General features: G+C 39.7%; 1 long non-coding RNA gene across 2 annotated transcripts in view; it reads right to left on the reverse strand.

Moving 5' to 3' along the window:
• LOC133096464 (uncharacterized) overlaps nucleotides 1–20,675 on the reverse strand; it is a 196,216-nt gene that overhangs the window by 67,592 nt on the left and 107,949 nt on the right. The gene's annotated exons all lie outside the window — the stretch shown is intronic.

Genomic DNA, 20,675 nt, shown 5'->3' on the forward strand with positions numbered 1-20,675 from the left:
CAAAATTAAAACCTTCTGCTCATCAAAAGACATTTTTAAGAAAATGATACAGACTGGGAGAATATATTTGCATTAGAAGTTTCTGACAAAAGAATTTTATTCAGAGTATACATAGGAAAAAAAACTCCTTCCTATCAATAATAATAGGGACTTCCCTGGCGGTCCAGTGGTTAAGATTCTGAGCTCCCACTGCAGGGGGCACGAGTTCGATTCCCTGGTTGGGGAACTAAGATCCCTCATGCCATGCAGCCAATCATCATCATCATCCAATTTTTAGAAATTTATTTATTTATTTATTGGCTGCGTTGGGTCTTTGTTGCTGCGCGTGGGCTACTCTTCATTGCAGTGCACGGACTTCTCATTGCGGTGGCTTCTCTTGCTGTGGAGCAAGGGCTCTAGGGGCGTGGGTTTCAGTAGTTGTGGCACGCGGGCTCTAGTGCACAGGCTTAGTAGTTGTAGCGCACGGGCTTAGCTGCTCCGTGGCATGTGGGATCTTCCAGGACCAAGGCTCGAACCCGTGTCCCCTGCATTGGCAGGCGGATTCTTAACCACTGCGCCACCAGGGAAGTCCTCATCATCCAATTTTAAAATGGCCACGAGAAAAATAAAAATGGGTAAAAGATTGAACGAAGGTATACAAGTGGCCAATAAGAACATGTTGGTCATCAAGGAAATGCACATGAAAAATCACAAAGAGATACCACTTGCCATCCAGTAGAATGGCTAAAATTAGAAAAACCGACAATCAACAATTGTTAAGAAGGAACTGGAACATCTGGAACTCTCATCCACTGCTGGTTGGAGTATAAAATGGTATAACTATTTGGAAAATTGTTTGGAAGTTTCTTATAAAGGTAAACACAGATCTACTGTCTGGTCCATCAACTAAGCCTAAATCCAAAAAGGAATGAGACTGAGAGAAAGAGGACTTGTTCATAGTAGCTTAATGTTCATAACAGCCAAAAAGGTGAAAACAATCCAAATGTCCATCACCAGGAGAATGGATCAAAGAATTGGGTCCATTCATACAACAGAACACTACCCAGCAATAAAGGAAGAATGAACTAGGGTACAAACAACAACATGAAACTGCTGTGTGAAGGAAGCCAGACACGAAAAAGTACATGCTCTGTGATCCCATTTAGATGAAGTTCAAGAACAGGAAAAAACAGTGATATAAATCAGAAAGTGTTTGCCAATGGGGGTGGAGGCTGATTGGATGGGGCATGAGAAAACCTAGGTGAAGAAATGTTCTACGTGTTAACCAGCATTGGGTTACATGAGTGTACTTAACATCACCAGCATTGCACCATGGCCGTCTCATTTCTTTGGGACCATCCATACAAGGTATTTCCTCCAGAGGAAAAGATAAAACTTGCTGATTTTTCTCTCATCCAACAGTAGCAGTCAACTGATATGACAGGTCCCAGAACCAGTGTGACGGTGCTCTAAATTCTCAGTCATAGTGTCCTTTTAGGCCCATCATTTTTCAGTAGACTACAGACAAGCCGCACTCAACACATTCCAAGTGGATATGGACAGAAGGGCACGTGGAACAAGCTGATGATATTTGTTCTGACCAATACCAGAAATAAATTACAAGCATGTTCTGGGAGCTTGCATCCTCGGAGCTCAGGACATTTCAGCACTCTCCACATCTGCTTCTAGGGCATGGCCTCAGAGGGCCTGCTCTTTGATCTAGAACAGTCCAGAGGCTCTAAACTGGTAAACAACTTACAGAATACAGAGGTCAGATACCAGAAGATCTTTACTCTCCTCAATTACATCTAAGCCATTACACAAAGGATAATTAATATGCAACAGTACTACTTTGCAAATTCTCAAGATAGATTTGGGGCTTCTAGTATTGTACTAGAGATCAGGATAGACTGAGAAGATTCTGTGTTAGGTTCAATCACATGGGAGCAACCGGCCCTAACTGTGGGGACCTCTGGGGAAGATCTCCAGGGATTCGTCACAGGGAAACAGCTGCTTTTTCCGAGTAAAATGAGGGAACGGTAAGACTGGAAACATCAGTTCAGAGTTTCTTCTGAGATACAAATGGATACCCCTTGTGTGAGGGAAGTTAAAGGACTAATTAGTTAACATCTGATTTTTCCCATCTTCATGGTATCTACTATGCATTTTCAGGAACTATGGGACAAATACGAGAAAGGGATGATCAATAAGAATTTGGAGCTTTTTTCCACAAAGGAAATGGGAAGGGAGAATATGAGATGCTTCTTACAAGAACAGGGAGAAGTATGAGGGTCTATCCGCTAAGGAATAAAAGTTATAGAAACGAAGGAACAGGAGATTCTTTCAGAAATTCCTATGTCTAAGGGCAGACAAGAAATTAAAAAGTAAGCATATGCACATTTATACTTGTATTAAAGATCAGGAACAACTACCACTACTTCTATAGATTTTTTTTTTTTAATGACTAAGTTGCATGTTTCACAAGATGCATCTTTTCTTCTAGCAACAAAGCTAGAAGAGTGTCTTGGGGTGTTCTATGATGAATGACTATAGCCTCCACAGCTGGAAAGTATGTCTTTGTATAATAATGTCAGCTCACTGTTTCTTCCCAGCCAAGTTATTTTTTTTTTAATTTTTATTGGAGTACAGTTGATTTGCAATGCTGCGTTAGTTTCTGCTGTACAGCAAAGTGAATCAGTTACACATATAATATATCCACTCTTTTTTAGATTCTTTTCCCATATAGGTCATTACAGAGTATTGAGTAGAGTTCCCTGTGCTATACAGTAGGTCCTTATTAGTTACCTATTGTATATATAGTAGTGTATGTATGTCAATTCCAATCTCCCAATTTATCCCTCCCAGCCAAGTTATTTTGAGGGTTAGTTTTTCCAAACCCCAATACCCACTGCAGTTATCACGCCCTCATTTAAACGTTTTCCTGGCTAAATGCATTCTGACTTAATTCTTCAGATGTGCTTCTGACAAATCAACACATGAAAGGACTTCTCATCTGTTATGGACTGAATGTTTGTTTTCCCCCCAAATTCACATGTTGAAATCTTAATAAGATGCCTTTAGGAGGTGGGGCTCTGGTGAGGTGATTAAGTCACGAAGGTGGAGCCTTCATGAATGGGATTAGTGCTCTTATAAAAGAGACCCCAGAGAGCTCTCCTGCCCCTTCTACCATGTGAGGGCACAACGAGAAGACAGCTTTCTATAAACCAGCCTCCCGAACTGTGAGGAATAAATTTCCGTTGTTTATAAGCCACCCAGTCTATGGTACTTTGTTACAGAAGCCCGAACTAAGATACCGTTTCAAAATGGTGGTCAGGGCACATGAAAGATCCCATTACAGTTATAAAAAAAAGTATACATACCCACCACAATTAAAAGACTATCATGGGCCTGAGAGATTTCCACAAACATCTGGAAGCCATAAAATGATGAAGTCCTGACGGATGAAGCTGAGCAGAGGCAGCTCACAGCCCCAGAGGTTCTCTGAGACGGCTGCTGCTGAGGAAGGCCATAACCCAGTGAAACCCCAAAGCGGCTCCAGACTCAGAAAAAGCAAGGACCGTATGGGCCAGAGATGACAAAAAGGGTAGAAAGGAGAAGATTAACTGAAAAGTCTAAGTCTCAACAACTGTTACTTCCGTGCCTAATTCCTATCTTTATGAGAAACAACAAACCTTACAGCCCCCCACCCAGGCAAAAACTAAAAATTAAAAAAGGGAAATGATTCTCGAAAGAAATTAAACACAATGTCTAGTGAGAACTAAACAGCTAGTGTGGTTCTGAAAACCCCAAAGTCAAGCCCTCTTCACTCGGACACTTAGCGACTCTCCACACAAGGGCTGGCTCTGTGCCACCAGAGGCACGCAAGATGCACCCAACATTAACGAGCCCTGGCAGCCTTAAGGCCACCTCATCTCTATATGAGTGAAGAGTTAAGCATAAATATACAATTAAAGAAAGCCTGCCATGTGAAAGTGGAAAACCAAGACACACAACAAAAAGACCCTGGAAGAAACAGAAAATTCAAAAGAGTGAAGATATTTCGTCAAGAACCCTCAAAACAACTTTTATTAGTGTCCCTAAAAAATATTTGAGGAGCGATAATTACATCCACATAAGAATAACAACAACCAAAAAATGCACAAGAAATAGCAATCCAAGAAAAAGGTCTACAGAATTAAAAATGTGGCTCCAAACAACAAATATCAGTGAGCACTGCATGCATGTGCCTGGGTACCCTGACCTCACAGCTGTGACTCTGATGATATAATCCTGTGTCACAGACAGTACCTTACCTAAGATGCACTATATTTACAGCACACAGTCAGAAGTCTAAAATGGCACATGCAGAACATGCTCCTGGGAAGAAGACAGTGACACAAAGCCCCCTTGTTCAAAAAAATCTGAGTCTGTTTTTAACTCCTCTGCTCGTTTGCAAGATGACCTGTAAGCTTCTCTCCATACCTGTCTGTCCTTTCCTACAGGAAGGGAGAAACCAAAGGTGGTGTTTTTAGAGTGACATAATAAAGACTCCTGGAAAGTATTAATAAGAACTAGCTTAACGTGAAGACCTCAAGATACTAAAACATATTAATGTAGTACATGTGAAATCTTCCCTGGAGATCTTCACATAGAAGATAAACATCCCTCCCATCTGGGTGATTTGCATACTGTCCTTCCCGGAACTACAGAGAGGAACTGAATCACTGGTTCAAAACCCCACTAATCCCAAAGCCTTCTTTTTATAACCAAAAAATTCTGTAATGCTCTATTTATATTTGCTATTCTGAAATAAAATTCATTGGTAAACATTACCTGGTATACACATATTTTTAAAACATCAATATGATACCTTAAATGTAACATAAAGGAGAACCTAAAAGCAAAACAATTTATAATAAAAACACAACATATTTCAATATGTACATAACTTTCAGGTCCCATTAACTATGTAATGAAATAGATGCTTATCACTTACTTATAAAGAATACTTGGGGGCTTACCTGGTGGCGCAGTGGTTGAGAATCTGCCTGCCAATGCAGGGCACACGGGTTCGAGCCCTGGTCTGGGAAGATCCCACATGCCTCGGAGCAACTAGGCCCATGAGCCACAATTACTGAGCCTGCGCGTCTGGAGCCTGTGCTCCGCAACAAGAGAGGCCGCGACAGTGAGAGGCCTGCGCATCGCGATGAAGAGTGGCCCCCGCTCGCCGCAACTAGAGAAAGCCCTTGCACAGAAATGAAGACCCAACACAGCCAAAAATAAATAAATATCTTACAATTAAAAAAAAAAAAGAATACTTGGATTAAAAGAAGTCAAATCAGAAGCTTTCCATATTAAAAGTACAGGAAAACAAAAGAGGAGAGGTACAGGTGAATGAAAATGAGTATATCCTGTGTATATTTAAAGTATGCCAAGGTTATCTTGTGTTTTTATGTAAAATGAATTTAGGTCTAAGCTCGGATAATTATAAACTAATTTTCACTGCATGAATATCTGACAGGATAGTTGAAACTCATGTGGGATACAGGGCAGCTCTTACCTGTCTTTTCCACTGCGGGACATTTAAAATCTCTGATTCAAGGCTCTTCACTGCAGAACCAAACACCGTACCAAATTTCTACTATGTCCTCTAGGGGGCAGCACTGTTCCCATGAGAACCCCTGGCTGATGACCTATGGGAGTTTCCTTCCAGCCTTCACATTCTACCACAGAGAATCGAATCCTAAAGAACAAAATCAGTAACATACCTAAGAAAAATATTAATTTAATAAGGAAAATTACTATGAAGAAATTAGTTTAGGTTTATGCCATTAACTATAGCCATATTCAACATTATTTCCTCTTTTTGAATTCAAGATAACTAGTTACTCTATATAGAATATGGAATGAAAAGCTGTTATCTCTGTGACATTTATTTAGATAGCACAAAGTGATTCTGGCTTTAGAATTTTTAACTTTCAAATCTAGTTAATTAATGATGAACAGGGAGTTTTCCACAGAACTCTACAACTCTCATTTCCTCAAAACAAGAATTAATGCATTCTTTCATATGTGGTCATTACAGGAAAGGGGGAGGGAGCAATTTACTGTAAATGCCTTTCTGATGCAATTCTACCACCTCTCTCAAAGAGAGAATTCATCTAAGAAGGCTTAGTCACTTCTTCAAGAAAAATGCCACTGCACTGAATATCCACAGTTGGAACCCCCTGCCTGAGGAGAGAACTGGAGCTGGTCCCACCAGGAGTAAACATGGGGGAGTGGCAGGGGGAGAGGTCTCACGGCTCCTTCCTCAGAACAGATTAAGCAGTATGCCTCAAAATTTGGCCTTTAACATCGGGAAAAGTCTGACACATTTGTAACATCATTGTTTCATAAATCATATGCAAACACCGATTTTCCCCGCCCAACTTTTAAAGCATACTTCCTAAAAAAACATGAGACTTAAGTTATGAACTAGTAACGTATGTGTAATTAGCATCTTAGCAACGAGTTATTTTATTTTAATTTAAATATTAATTTAATATTATTTAAAAATTTCATGCACAGAAAGAGAAATGGAATCCTATGCTTAAAAGATTTGAAAATGAAACTACATTTTGAAGAGGGTGGATTTCACATCAAAGGGATGATGACATACAGGGTAATCCTAAAAAGCAACTCAGAGGGAAAAACTTAAAGACAAATAGTTCTGAGCTCTTCTCAGAGGACTAATTTTTCTAAAATCTCAAATCCACCCAAAGGAAAACAAGGAACGATTTCTCCAATCTACCCTTACCTGGATGCCCATTAATTCTTCTAACAGCCAGATGCACCCCTTGTTTCTGTGGAGGAGTCAGTGCCAAGCCCAAAGCCCAGAAGTCACCCAAGACTCAAGGCTGTTTCCTGCTGGAGTCCGAAATCCGCCTGATGAGTGAAACTGCACATCGTAATATACACGTTCTGAGCAAGCTATTGGCTAAGTGAAGGCAACGCGTGTGGAAGTCTGATTTGCCACCTTTGGGGCATGCCTCTCATATCCCATCTCAGAAAGACGAAAGACACACCACGTCTGAGTGAGTCAAAACTAGACAGGGTTCGTTTTTTTCTGTAGCATTCTCCCTAACCCTACGGAAACCACCGGGAGAACAAACCACAGTGAGACAGGAGTCCCTCATCAGGCAAAGTCAATGAAGAAAGAATTATGTCGACGCTGCAATTTAAAAATAAATCTCATGCCACTGCCAAAGTTTTCTGTGTTATGCAGCTGCCTAAGAGTTATACGTAAGTATAGGCACGGTCCACATATTTTTAAGCCAAGAACTCTGAGCCATGGTTTTGGGGCTCAGAATTACCAAGAAGTGGTAACAATTCTCAAAAGAAATTTAGTCTTTATGCTACACTGATGATCAACCAAGAATAATGGAGCAGTGGTGTAACTGATCTTAGAATTAGGGGTTTTCAACACGCAGCTCTTGGACCACGTGCATCAGAATGACCTAAAGTTGACTCAGAACTCTGGGGTGGAGCCCAGGGATCTGCATGTTAAGAAGCATTCCAGGTTATTTTTAAATCCTTTAAAGTTGGAAGATGATTTTTTCCTGTCAGTGGAACTGAACAGTGGATTACAGCTGCTGCCATCTTCTCTTTCATTCAGTTATTTTGTCTTTGACTCCTGCTGAAATCAGGAGCGATAAGGACGCTAAAGCCACCTCAGTCCTGAGGCTTTAACTCCAGGGGAAAGGACAGCCTGCCTGGGTTCACCTGGCCTCTCCTCCCCACCACCTCTCTACCTGAGAGACAAAAACTCAAGCTGCGGGAGCTGAAAAACACAGTACTTGATGTTGAATGTGAACATTACATTAAAAGATGTTACCAGAATAAAACACGCTGCTAAAAACAAGAGGAGGAAAATGAGGAGAGAGGACACTAACGTTTACTGACTGCTCACGATGTTCCAGGCACCACATCAAGAACGTTATAGACAGTCTTCCTTGCCACAGAAGTCTCACCGAAACAAAAACAAAAACAAAAACAAAAAACCCTGCTTCACAAGGGTATGAACACACGGAGTCCACGCCTAACAGCAGGGACCCACCGGCAACGCATTCTCTACGTCAGACTTCACGTTGGCCCTGTATGCCCACCTCCACCCCCATTATCCTCTGAACATAAAGGATTTTTAAAAAGGAAACTGAGCAACATTGTCAGAAATGCACTTAAAATGATATCATCTTTCCATATTTCTTGTTCCTGGTTCCTTCTTTATCCACCGCAAGACTGTGTGAACTTGCAGAAAACTCACAGTCCTTTTCCATTAACTGTTCTCCATTTTAAGCAGCCAGTTCACTTCAGTCCAAAGTGCTGGGCGGCGGGGTGGAGGTGGCGGTGCGGAAGCACCATCATTACAACGTGCACAGAGAAATGTGATTTGAACATCACCAACGAGTATAAAAATTATGTTTCACTAAATAAAAAGGGTTTACCTGTTCCTCCAACATACATAAAGTTTCTAAGGAAACTTTCTGGATGAGGGGAGCCCAACTTAGAAAACAGTGTGCTTACGAACAAGCTTTTCCAAGTGCTCCCCTCTGTGTCTCAGGATGACTACACACTCTGCCATCCTAACACAGACAGGGCTATAAGGAAGCCGACTTTATATCTTTAATTTTGCTATGAGCTGATCTAGTGTATTTGGTGTTCCAACTATTTTGCCTAATAGGTAAAATTTGTATGTCAGAGCACCGGTTCTCAAACTGTATGTTAGCGCTGGAAGCCCTCCCCCAAATGAAATCTTAGGTGAAAGCCCAATATAGGCACTAGATGAAAGCAGAGCATCCTCGGTTGATGTGGTGGCCTAGAGGATGCAAAGCCCTCCTGATCTGGGCCTGCTGACTCATCTCACCCCTCGGCGTGGCTACCGAGGCAACACTGCCAAACCCCAGGGGCTCTGTTTTATCTTTTCTCAGACCTTGATGATTTTTTAAAATGTATACTTTATTATTTTGTTCTATGTATGCCTTTATGTCTCAAAGTTGGGCATATATAAAAATTGTTAAAAGCCATAAGTCCTATTTCAAATGCTGCTTATTTACTACATTAAGTTTAGGAATTCTGTTGCGTATTTGGCTTGTGTGGACCCGAACAGAAAGATTATAATCTCTACTGGTATCTCTTTGTCAATAATACTCTTAGCATATTTGCAAGTTCAAGGTCATTTTATAAACACAAAATTGTGTCAAGATAATGCATCTTCAATGAATGAGAACATATTCATGGTGTACAAGACCCCTTGCCATGATTTCACTTTCACCAGTGGCCTTTAGCTTGCTACCTACAGTACAGTAAGTTTCAGACTATATACTAAAACTCAAGCAAAAGAAAAATATTACCCTGAGATTAAAAATGAATAATGAATTTGAAGAGTTGTTTGGTAACCATTATTTTAAAAGGTACAATACCAGGTCGGCAGAGAGAACAAAGATTGAAATGCCTTCATGAAGACCCAAAACTTTTAAAATTCTACTAATAGGAAAGTGTACTAGCCTTTTCTTTTTAAACATTTTCTGACTGCTGTTTCCAGGTCTTCAAAAAGATAATGTGTTTCATCAGCCAAAGTCATCACATTTCAAGTGTACATGTGAGAAAGTGGCCAGAGTGAAGGGGCTGTCCTGAGTCACCTGGGACCACCAACTTGAACTGGGGAAAGGCCCTAATGTTCTTCGTTCAACTGTCCCTCAGAATAAACGTAGTGTTTGAAAGTAGTAAACTTTATGTACAAGAGAGTGTCATAAACACTTACATACACAGAAGTGATAAAAGTGATTTGTCATTTCAAAATCCATGCTTAAACATATTCTATTTTCAGAATACTCTAAATTTTCCTATGATTTCCATTTTAATTTGTTATTGAAAATAATTATGGAGGTTGCTCTGCTCATACTACTCTAGTACTTAAGATAGTCAACCTTTTTCCATGAATAGAAGCATGGCTAAGAGAAATAAAGACATTAAGTAGTCCTCAAATACCTGGTTACATACCCAAAATGTACTTACGTTGGTGGATTAGAACTGGTGCCGCTTTTCCCTTAGGATTGATGCTGCTAATGAAAGTGAGTACCCAGAGGTCATTCCACAGAAACTTATTTCACTCATAATGTATCTGTAATACAATACTATATAAATATAAATATATATATACACACACACACACACACACACCTGAAATGAGATGTATACTGCAACTGCGTTGCAATACTAACAATTATATGAGGAATAAAATAAACTAAGAATGACGTTTACTTCTCGATGCAAGTGTGTAAGAAGGTATAATCAGAAGAGGATGAACCAGACTAAGACACTTAAGAGATCTGAAAGTTAATGACACTGACTATTATGCTTTATTCTACCTCCAAATATACTACGCTCTTTCCTCTTGATAATGATTATATCCCTACTACTGACTTATCAGCTATGACTACCACCACTGCGGGCTCTCCAAAATCAAACAGAGGGAAGAAAGAAGAAAATCTTAGAGAGAGATTTACTTGAAATATGGGGGAAATATGATAAAGAAGTATGTATGGATTTAACAAAGACTACGACCTAAAGCGGGATGGGCAGGAAAAGAAGAGAATGTAATATTCAGACTTTCACCAAGTTCGATGGAAAAGGTGCTGGATTAGACACAGCACCTGAGCCAGGACAGCTTGGCTGCTGTGTGGAGCAGGGGTGTGGGAGGCTGACCAAAGGCAACGTGCAACTGGTCATGTGTAAGGCCTTGTGTGGTAAACTTGGTCAGAATCTGGTTGTCAATCTTTCAAAGAAGTATCAACAGTTGTTTGGTCTGGCTGGTGGCTCAGTTGGTGAGAACAGAGTATCAGGGCTCAGCAGGGGCAGTGGCGTATGTTCGGCTTCATGGTCACAGGGCATGAACAGCTCTAAGCAGTAAGTGCCCAACAAACGGTGCTGGCCGAAGACGGAACACACTGGAGACTATGGACAGCTCAGGACGCCAACAGCTCTCAAGAGCTCTGTTCTTCCAATAAAGCCACTTTTCGGCATGATGTTCTTAATGCCTTATTTAACTGGGGAGGAGCGGGGCAGAGAAGTTAGGTATCACAATCTGAAAAATCTGTTACTCTTGTCATACCTAACCTTAAACGCCTTCCTAAAAATGATTATTGGATCCGGGCTTCCCTGGTGGTGCAGTGGTTGAGAATCCGCCTGCCAATGCAGGGGACACGGGTTCGAGCCCTGGTCTGGGAAGATCCCACATGCCGCGGAGCAACTGGGCCCGTGAGCCACAACTACTGAGCCTGCGCGTCTGGAGCCTGTGCTCCGCAACAAGAGAGACCGCGATAGTGAAGAGGCCCGCGCACCGCGATGAAGAGTGGCCCCTGCTCGCCACAACTAGAGGAAGCCCTCGCACAGAAACGAAGACCCAACACAGCCAAAAATAAATAAATAAATAAATAAATGTATTAGAAAAACGATTATTGGATCCTATCTTATAGTGATATGAGCTCTATGTATTTTTAATATTACAAATGTGCTGAAAGTGAATCTGAAATACAGTAATACTTAAAGTCCTTTTAAATGAGAACACAAACTTTGCCCTTGTTAAATAGGTTGGTGGCATTTAAATATGTGGGGGGGTGGGGCAGGGGGGTGTTTAAAGCTGGTGAATCCCAGCTCCACTCTCAGGGGAAGTTAGGAAAGAGAATGAAAAGGAAGGGAGTATTGGTTATAATCAAAGGTATCCCCCCTTTGGTTCTAGACAAGAGTCAAACAGGTTTAATGCAGTGTTCTTCAAACTGTAGGGTAATTCATTAGTGGGTTGTGAAATAATTTCAATGCATTGCAAGCAGCACTTTTACAAAAATGAAACAAGAGAATAAAACAGAAAACAAGAGCTCACTGAACTCAGTGTAACTATTATTTCATAAAGTTAACCACTCCATTTATGTGTGTTGTGTGTACTTCTTCATGATGTAAAACACAATCCTTTTCGTGAGTTCCAGGAAAGAAAATGGTTTATTAGAAAGAAGATAAAGCACCATGTTTGAGATGAGGTGGGAGGATCATGCTTGGATGTAATTTAATCAGTGCGGTGCCTACATGGCCTTATGTTGAAAACTAACCAAGTTAGTTTACAAAATGCATTTACATTACCAATCAATAATTCTAAAGATACCATGCAAGTCATTATTCACTCATTCACCCAGTTAAGTGTCTATTCTCCCTACATGAGGGTTATGGAGAGAGGATGAAATTTTAAAAACTAAATAGGGTCACATATTATAATAACAGCTAACACATACTCAGCGCTTATTGTGTGCCTGATAGTGTTCTAAGCACTTTACATATCATTAACTCATCTGATCCTCTTAATAACCCCAGAAAGGTAAATACTAATATTATCCCTGTTTTACAAATGAAGCATCTGAGAAATTAAGTCAGTTGCCTAAGAGGCGAAGCCAGTATCTGAACCCAAGGAGACTGGATCCAGACTCCTCCCTCTTAATGTACAGAATCCTTAACAGTTAAGAGAGTCAGACTGTGGCACTGGGGAAACGGGAGCCCAGAGGCAAACTTACGCCGTTAACACTACCGCCCAGGCTTTGCTGTCTGTCCTCATTTCTCCTGCTATTAAAGTACAAGCCACAGTCTAGGCCAAAGGTAGCTCACCTCTTTTACACTTTGATATCCTGGATGCATTCTGAACATGATTCCCAGCAAATCAGTTCAAACTCCATCCTTTCCTCCTTCCCTAGAAAACATGTAAGAATGCGACTGAGTAGGTCCCTACGTTTCTGTAATGAATCTAACTCTCATTTATTTAAAAGTTAAAAAGAATTCATTCTCAGGTGCTGGCACTTAAACTTTTCTATTAGCCAAACATTTCTGACACATCTTCCATGTCTTATCTCCACGAACCAGTGAATCCTGTAGCTGCAGTGAGCACTGCCAGTCTGGGTGATACAGAGCTCATAGGGGTACCTCTTTCTTTGCATCCACTTGTGTTACTCCCCTCACTGGTTTTCAAGTAAGATCCAAAGAAATTGCAGGTGTAATATACACTGTGGCAAGTGAACCATCGTGTTTCAGAAAAATATGAAAGAATTATGTACTAAAGAGTTCTTTTCCTCCCATCTACCCACCCTTGTCTTCCGGTTATATACTAAGCCCTATAGGTAGGGCCTAAACAGATAATAAATTAAGTACAAATCAACATCATTCCTGGTAGCATGGTTACCCTTCCTCAGCTACCTCAGAACCCAAAACAGCACCGTTTAAATGCTGAGTAAACACTATATGCTTCCACATATTGAAAGGAGAAGGAAGTACTATTCCTCCTCTTATTTAATCTGAATTAAAACAGCCAGTGCAAATGAATTCTGGAACAAAAGCGAAACAACATTTAGGTCTCTGACAACTACACCTGGCCACACAATTTGAAACCTCTCATGAAAGCATCTTGTGACAAAACAAACATCATTATCTTTCAAACTTAAAGAAGTTATAAAAAAATTAATGCATAATGAAGCACTGTACATTGTGATGTGGAGGATTAAATTATTAGAATAATTCAGGATTCTTTCAAAATGCAGTGAAATACTCAGATAACTAAGACAAACTCTGAGGCTTCAGTGTATTGTGAAAATGATTTACCACACTTTGCTACATAGACATTCTCTAAGGAGTCTGTCAAAAGTAAGGCAGTGGTTTAACACCCTTTTGAAAAATACATATGAGGTAGAGTGCTGTCAAAATAAAATTTCTAACTGAATAATAACTGTGTATATGCCGGTGTCAATACAATACTAGAAGCTGGAAATATGATTTTACTATTTACCACTATCACAATTTTTAGGTTAATTTTAGGTATATTTAGGTTACTTCTTTTCCAGGTCAGATTAATCTGTTTACTTCTACCAGGTATTGTGTCTAAAACCAATACTTTTCACATGGGTTAGAGGGTACATTTGCTGTAGTTTAAAAAAAAAGGATGAGTCAAGTATATACCAATCTAGTCAATCAGCTTCTAAGAAAGATACACTTTTGGATAAAAGAGTGGTAAGGTCTGCACTCTACAAACATGACACTTTTGACTAGTGGTATTACACATGGGGATTTTTTTCTTTTTTTTTTTTTTTTGTGATGATGCTCATTTTCCTGCCCCATTTAACCCTGTCTCATTAACTGTACTTGGAACCAAGAGCATTCATTTGGTCCCATGCAAATGAGAGTAGTACCTGGTTCTAAGAATTCGACTTTTTAAAATTGGGAAGCAAAATGATTTACGGGGTAGGGGGAAAGAAATCCAACATAAATCTGTAGCCTCAGCAAGCTCAGCGCACTAACACAGTAAGTTAATTGACAACACTAAAACTGCCTTTCTACCAGTAAAAAATCATGCAAGTAATAATATTCTAAACAGGAGGGGATCTGCCAGAGACCTCCCTAGAATACAGGAATTAGGGGGTGTTGTTTTCTGGGTGGGACAGGGGCACAAGCAGCTGAGAAAGACATGGAACTTCTCAGGGAGCAACTATTTCTAGAAAAGCAGGTGGTTCCAGGTTTAAAAATTATCCCATAAACCCTTCATTGTCATTGAAGTGACGATTGGGCCTCTCTCTTCCTTTCCTATCTGTACCCATCAGGCTGCCCCCGATCGAGCAGAGTGGAAAAAACAGTACCCACGGTATGAGTGGGCTTTGCTCTCCACTACCTTTTCCTAAGACACACACTTTCCAAGTAGTGTGTTAAAAAACAAAAAGCAAAGACAAAAAAGACTGCGGTTTACGATTAATTTTTGAAAATTATTCAAGTGAAGAGAATCCTTTCACAAGGTATATGTTCATCAATCATGATGTTGTACATTTTAAACATTTTATAATATCATTTGTCAATTATACCTCAATAAAGCTGAAAAAAATCATTAAAAGTCCCGGTTGAAGAAGTGCTATCTACCTGTCAGTATTAGTTCTGCCCTTTAATAACTCTGTGGCTTTGTGCAGTCCTATCAGCTCTCAGAAACTCAGTTTCCTTGTCTGTAAATTGAAAAGGTTAAGGTAAATGACTTCTAGCCTTCCTTCCCATTCCAAATTCAAATGGTTAAATTATTCTGTGACTTATTCTCCCCTTCAAATATCTTTGATCTTCATTCTATACTAATTTCAAAAAGATAGGAATAGTGGGGGATGGGAGACAGGAGGGCTTGTTAAGATAGATTCAAGTGTTAATTAACCTGTTTAACCCTGGACATTTATAGTTTTAAGAATAGGCAAATGAATTTGAATCTACAATGGAAATGTAATAAAATCCATAATTTAATTGTGTATTAATTTAAACTTTTTGCAATATTTACAACTTATTTTAGATTATAGGGATATTCCTCTATTTTACAAATATATGTTGAGCCACTTCCAAATCCACTGCTGTCTGCTGTGCATTCCAGAAAGCAAAGAACCCAAAGCAAAACTAAACAAGAAGATAAGTTACTGTGAAAAGAAAACTTTTTTATTTTTTAAAGAGAAGTAAGCCTTTATTTCCTTGTTACACAAAAAAAGCTGGCTGAGTTGGCTGCTGAAAACTTTTGATTACCCATGCTAATGTTCCCTTCCATTAAGGTGGTAAACTGAAAATTGATTTTACATATATACTTATTTGCCTCTTCAATCAGAGGTACTGGATTTATTTTCTTCCAATTATTGATGTGGACATAACATACCCCCAATATGGAAATCCTTCGGAGTCTGTCTGCCTAAAAGGTCCATTTCCTACTGAAATCACAAGATGTATCGTGTACAACTGAAAATAGCAAATATTCAGGAAATACATGAAACATGTTGATTATATACATTTTAAAAGGGAATATTACTTTCAATTTTCTTATATTACACTATTCTATCCCTGAGGACTAAACAATAGATTGTAAATTGCAAATATTTACTTAAAAATCTTTAACCTCAAGAATATGAAAGTAATGCTACAAACTTAGGAAAATCTGAGTTACTTTTTTACTCTGTGAAAACCCCCTCTTTTAATAAGGAGTACTTTCCTTGTGTGGCTATCACAGCTAATCAACAATGTAAAAAAGCTTTTTAAACCTTTAAATATTGCTGCAACATTACTTAAAGCCAACTACCATTTGGTTCTGATGAGACTATGGTCTCTGCTGGGAACTGACTAGAACCTTCTGTTATCAAACACATTCTGTAAAACTGGGATGGTGGCAGTATCTCCCCTCACACTCATCACCCAATGCTTAGCACGTAGGAAATAATAAAGGGTATTAACCTCACTGTTTTCTTTGCCACACAAATTATCACAAAAAAATAGGATAGATCAAAACAAACCCATCCTGAACTATAGGAAACACGACTAAAAGAATGTCCTGAGAGCGCCACCGAGTATCTTTCTATGTGTCAACAATATCAGCTGCCCGTCCTTAGCACTTAGAATGAACCAAGCATTTCACTTACTTTATTTTTTGTTGTTGTTGTTATTTTTTTATTTGGCCACACCATATGGCATGCGGAGTCTTAGTTCCCCATCCAGGGACTGACCCCGTGCCCCCTACACTGGGAGCACAGTGTCTTAACCACTGGACCGCCAGGGAAGTCCACACTTACTTTATTTCTTGACAACATAAATACTTAGGCTCTAGTGCTGTGAAGGACTGAAGTTCAAAACTAGCAACCCATAACACACTATGTCGTATCTCGTTTACTGTCTTCTTTTTCTTTTATTCATGCTTTTAAAAGAAGTGCTTGGCTACCTGACATGACTTCTCATGCTTTTCATGATCAATCTAGTAGGTGCCTTAATAAAGGGGATAAAAATAGTTTCTATTTTCACTTCAGTTTCCCCTCACAGAAAATGAATAAAGGAAAACGGCCAGAAAAACTGGACAAGTATGAAATAAATACTTTTAAAAATACATGTTGTTCTTGTTTGGGGGTTATTATACTCACGGTAGTTTATGTTCCCAAATACTGTTCAGATTTCTGCTGTAATTTGTCCCCTTGAACCATCAATAATATCCTTTTCAGCTGTGCCATTCTCTGAAGCCAGTACAACCTTGTCCGATGGTAACGTGGTTTACCTTCTGAAATGGGGGCGCGGGGCGGGGTGGGGGGCGGCACAAATGCCTATGAACGGAGCCAGGCAGGGGGCAGGGATCAGCTCCTGCTTCTGTACACTCTCAAAGCTGCTGGTTAGAGGGACTAACAAATATACATTCTGGTGTTTTTCTACTGACTTCCAGGCATGTACTGTGCACCAGGACTAAACAAGAGCAGGCTAGGAAACAGACTAGAATTCACTCTTAACAAAAAGTTTTTTCCTAGTTAAAGGCCTTTTATGGTTTCTTATTTTTTTTCAAAAAGTAGGGATTCAAGTGAAGTAGTTTTAAAGTATTTATTTGAACTCTCTCTTTCACTACCTTCTAGCACCTGCCCCTGCCTATGCTGTGCTAATGCTGTGAGCTCACTGGTCAGGAACGGAACAGGACAAAGGGAGGACCCAGGGCTCACACCAAAGTTTTAGGATCGCTTATAAGGTTACTTGGAAGAAATCATCGGGGAGGTAAGAGAACATGTAGTAGGTGTCTCAAAAGGCAAGAGGACAGAGAATGGAAAGGAATGAAAATAACCCCCTGTAACGGTAAACACAAGACCGAGGTTGGCGCAGTCTCGGTGGCGATGGGGATGTGATGAGGGAACTACAGCGCACTGACTGCTATCTTGGGAGAGGCTGGAAGGATTTGTCCTCATGGTTTATTTATATATGAGCTGCTTACTCAGTTCTTCCGAGACAGGATCTTCCATTAGCTCTATGCATACTCCCTTTTGTTTTTCCTCAATTTAGAGAGGGCTCTGGATCACTACCAGTCCAGCCCCTCTGGCATCTTCCTAGGACTGGCCTTCAAACTGCCTGGAGGCGATATGACTGCCAGAAAGGTACCACTGCATCACCTGCACCTTCCTAGGTCCTCTTCCATGCAGAGATGATGCATTAATTGTGTCCTAGCCCAAATGATATAAATGCACATGGCTGTAGAATACTGCACCGATTTAATCAATCTTCAAAGAAATTAGTGAGTAAAAGAAGGAAGAATATATCTGAGGAACAGTCGTCCAGGAAGAAGTTAGTGCCCCTTAATTAATTAAGACTAAGAAGAAAACATCAGAAAATTTATTGTTGTGCGTGCTCTATTTATTTAATGGAAAAAATACTTTATGATTCATTTAAAATTGCCTTAGAAAGTAAAAAAAAAAAAAAAAGAAAGGGAAATCAAAATGAAATCCTAGATAATGATTTTTTTCAAAGGATTTTGGTAAATATACCTTAACATCTACTAGCTGTCAAAGTCTGCTTTATTCTCTTCTCACAATACTTTCAAACCCTAGATAGGGCAAAACAAAGCAATCCAAATTGTGCTATATGGCATTTAAAATCATTGTAAAGTATAGGAATGTGTTCACCTATAATACTTCGCTAAGTAATATTATAATAATATAAAATAATACAATATAATAATTTAACATTTGGCTAAATTTTGGCAAATATGCTATATTTATAATTATATGGAAAGGCTTCATTAATCATGACTGAAATAAGAACATACTCAAAGAACCAAATGAACTTTGGCTTGGCTTCAATAACAAAATATTTAGAAACTTCTATGACTACTCAAAAGAGATCTTTTTAACTCAGCAAACTGGGATATTCTGTCTCATTTATTGCCTATAAACCTTAGAAATAATCTTCAAAGACAGGCGAATACTGGTTTATCTTAGGTTAAAAGAACCATTTTGCACATTATAACCATTAAAATTTATTGTACATACTGAGTAATCTTAGATGTATATAATTACGATTCTTTTATAAATAAACTTGTCTCTGAAATCAGTGAGAATTTTGCTAGCACTGCACAGAAGTCACCACGATATTGTGATAAGGGGTTCAAAACAGATTAAGCAATAGATTTTAGCTTCTTGTTTTTCCAGCACTAGCCTTAAAACTAGAACCAAATGTATCTCTCATCTAACAAAACAAGCTGCAAACCTACAACATTTAAAATGAAGTTCTTGACTATCTTGGAAGAGTGAATTATCATTTCCAAAAGTTTTGAATGGATCCTGGCTTGTTGGGTGCTTTACTAAACCATCATTTTATAGTCCCATTAAGAAAGAACACATGAAGGTAAGGAATCAAGTTTTACCATGAAATCCTTTTCCCTCATTACATATCAGCTCCCTGACTGAGTGATATAGCATGAACGCATTTCAGTTTATTAGATGCTGAGCCAGAAATCCTAAAAATACTTAAGGAGATTAAGTGATTAAAGTGGGTAACTTCTGGGGCTTCCCTGGTGGTACAGTGGTTGAGAATCTGCCTGCCAATGCAGGGGACACGGGTTTGAGCCCTGGTCTGGGAAGATCCCACATGCCGCGGGGCAACTGGGCCCGTGAGCCACAACTACTGAGCCTGCACGTCTGGAGCCTGTGCTCCGCAACAGGAGAGGTCGCGATAGTGAGAGGCCTGTGCACCGCGATGAGGAGTGGCCCCCACTTGCCGCAACTGGGGGAAGCCCACGCACAGAAACGAAGACCCAACACAGCCAAAAATAAAATAAAATAAAATAATAAATAAATTTTTTTAAAAAGTGGGTAACTTCAACGCATTCCAATATACAAGCTTTCCTGCACACTATGAAAGTTTAGTAAACACTGAAATTAATGAAAAATACATGTGTTACTTTTTAAAAATTATATTTAATATGCAAGATTGAATAGCACAGAGGTATCTATTTCATTTGAAATAGTAATTCTTGTCTGTTGGTCAGGAGAGGAATGTCAAAGTTCAAACAGAAAGAAAGTTGAGGAGTGAATGGTATGTGACAAAACAGAAACATAAGCTAAGTTACAAACGAGGGAGAGAGTTTCGCACATAAAGAACTAAGTTAAGGCAAGTTGGGGGGCGGGGCGTTTAGGGATAAAAGATATACACACCTTACCGCAGAATGTGGACAGAAAGGCAAGAAAGCGGGTGCCCCTACCATAGCACAAAAATACTGCAAGTCTGTCAAAGCACTACTGACTAGTAGGTTATGAAACCCATTTGGTAGGTTATGAGAAACGTTAAAATGAAGAGAGAAAAAAGAGAAAAAAGAAAAAGTGATAGAGAATACAATAGACTAGAAAAGTCTATCACACTCACATATAGTGAAGATGTATCGGGAAACCATACATCCATGTGTGCAAGTGCGTGCACTGGGTCCTAACGTGACACGTATTTCTTCCTGTGGGCTCCAATAAAAAGGTATGAGAACCACTGACACACTGAGCACAGCACTAGTGCCCGCCTCCCTCAAGTTAATAATGTCACACTTCTGAATAGAAAAGTAACTTCCAAAGATAATAATATCCCCAAATGCCAGAGGGGAAGCATGGCAAAACACAAAACCACGGAATATTTAAAATGAACTATGTGAACTATGACACAGAAGTCCAGGGAAGGCAGGCCTTCTAGAGAAATGTCTAACACTACCAAACCAGACTGCGGGGCCTCCACTCCCAGAGTTTTTCTCCCCACCCTGAATAAAGAGTGGAGGGAGTGCAGCCGGGGGAGACAGAAGAGCTGAAAGTGAGAGGGAAGGTGGGATCTAGAGCATCACTCTGGCCAGG

The sequence above is a fragment of the Eubalaena glacialis genome, chromosome 8 (assembly GCF_028564815.1).
Source record: "Eubalaena glacialis isolate mEubGla1 chromosome 8, mEubGla1.1.hap2.+ XY, whole genome shotgun sequence".
In the NCBI taxonomy this organism is placed as follows: domain Eukaryota; kingdom Metazoa; phylum Chordata; class Mammalia; order Artiodactyla; family Balaenidae; genus Eubalaena; species Eubalaena glacialis.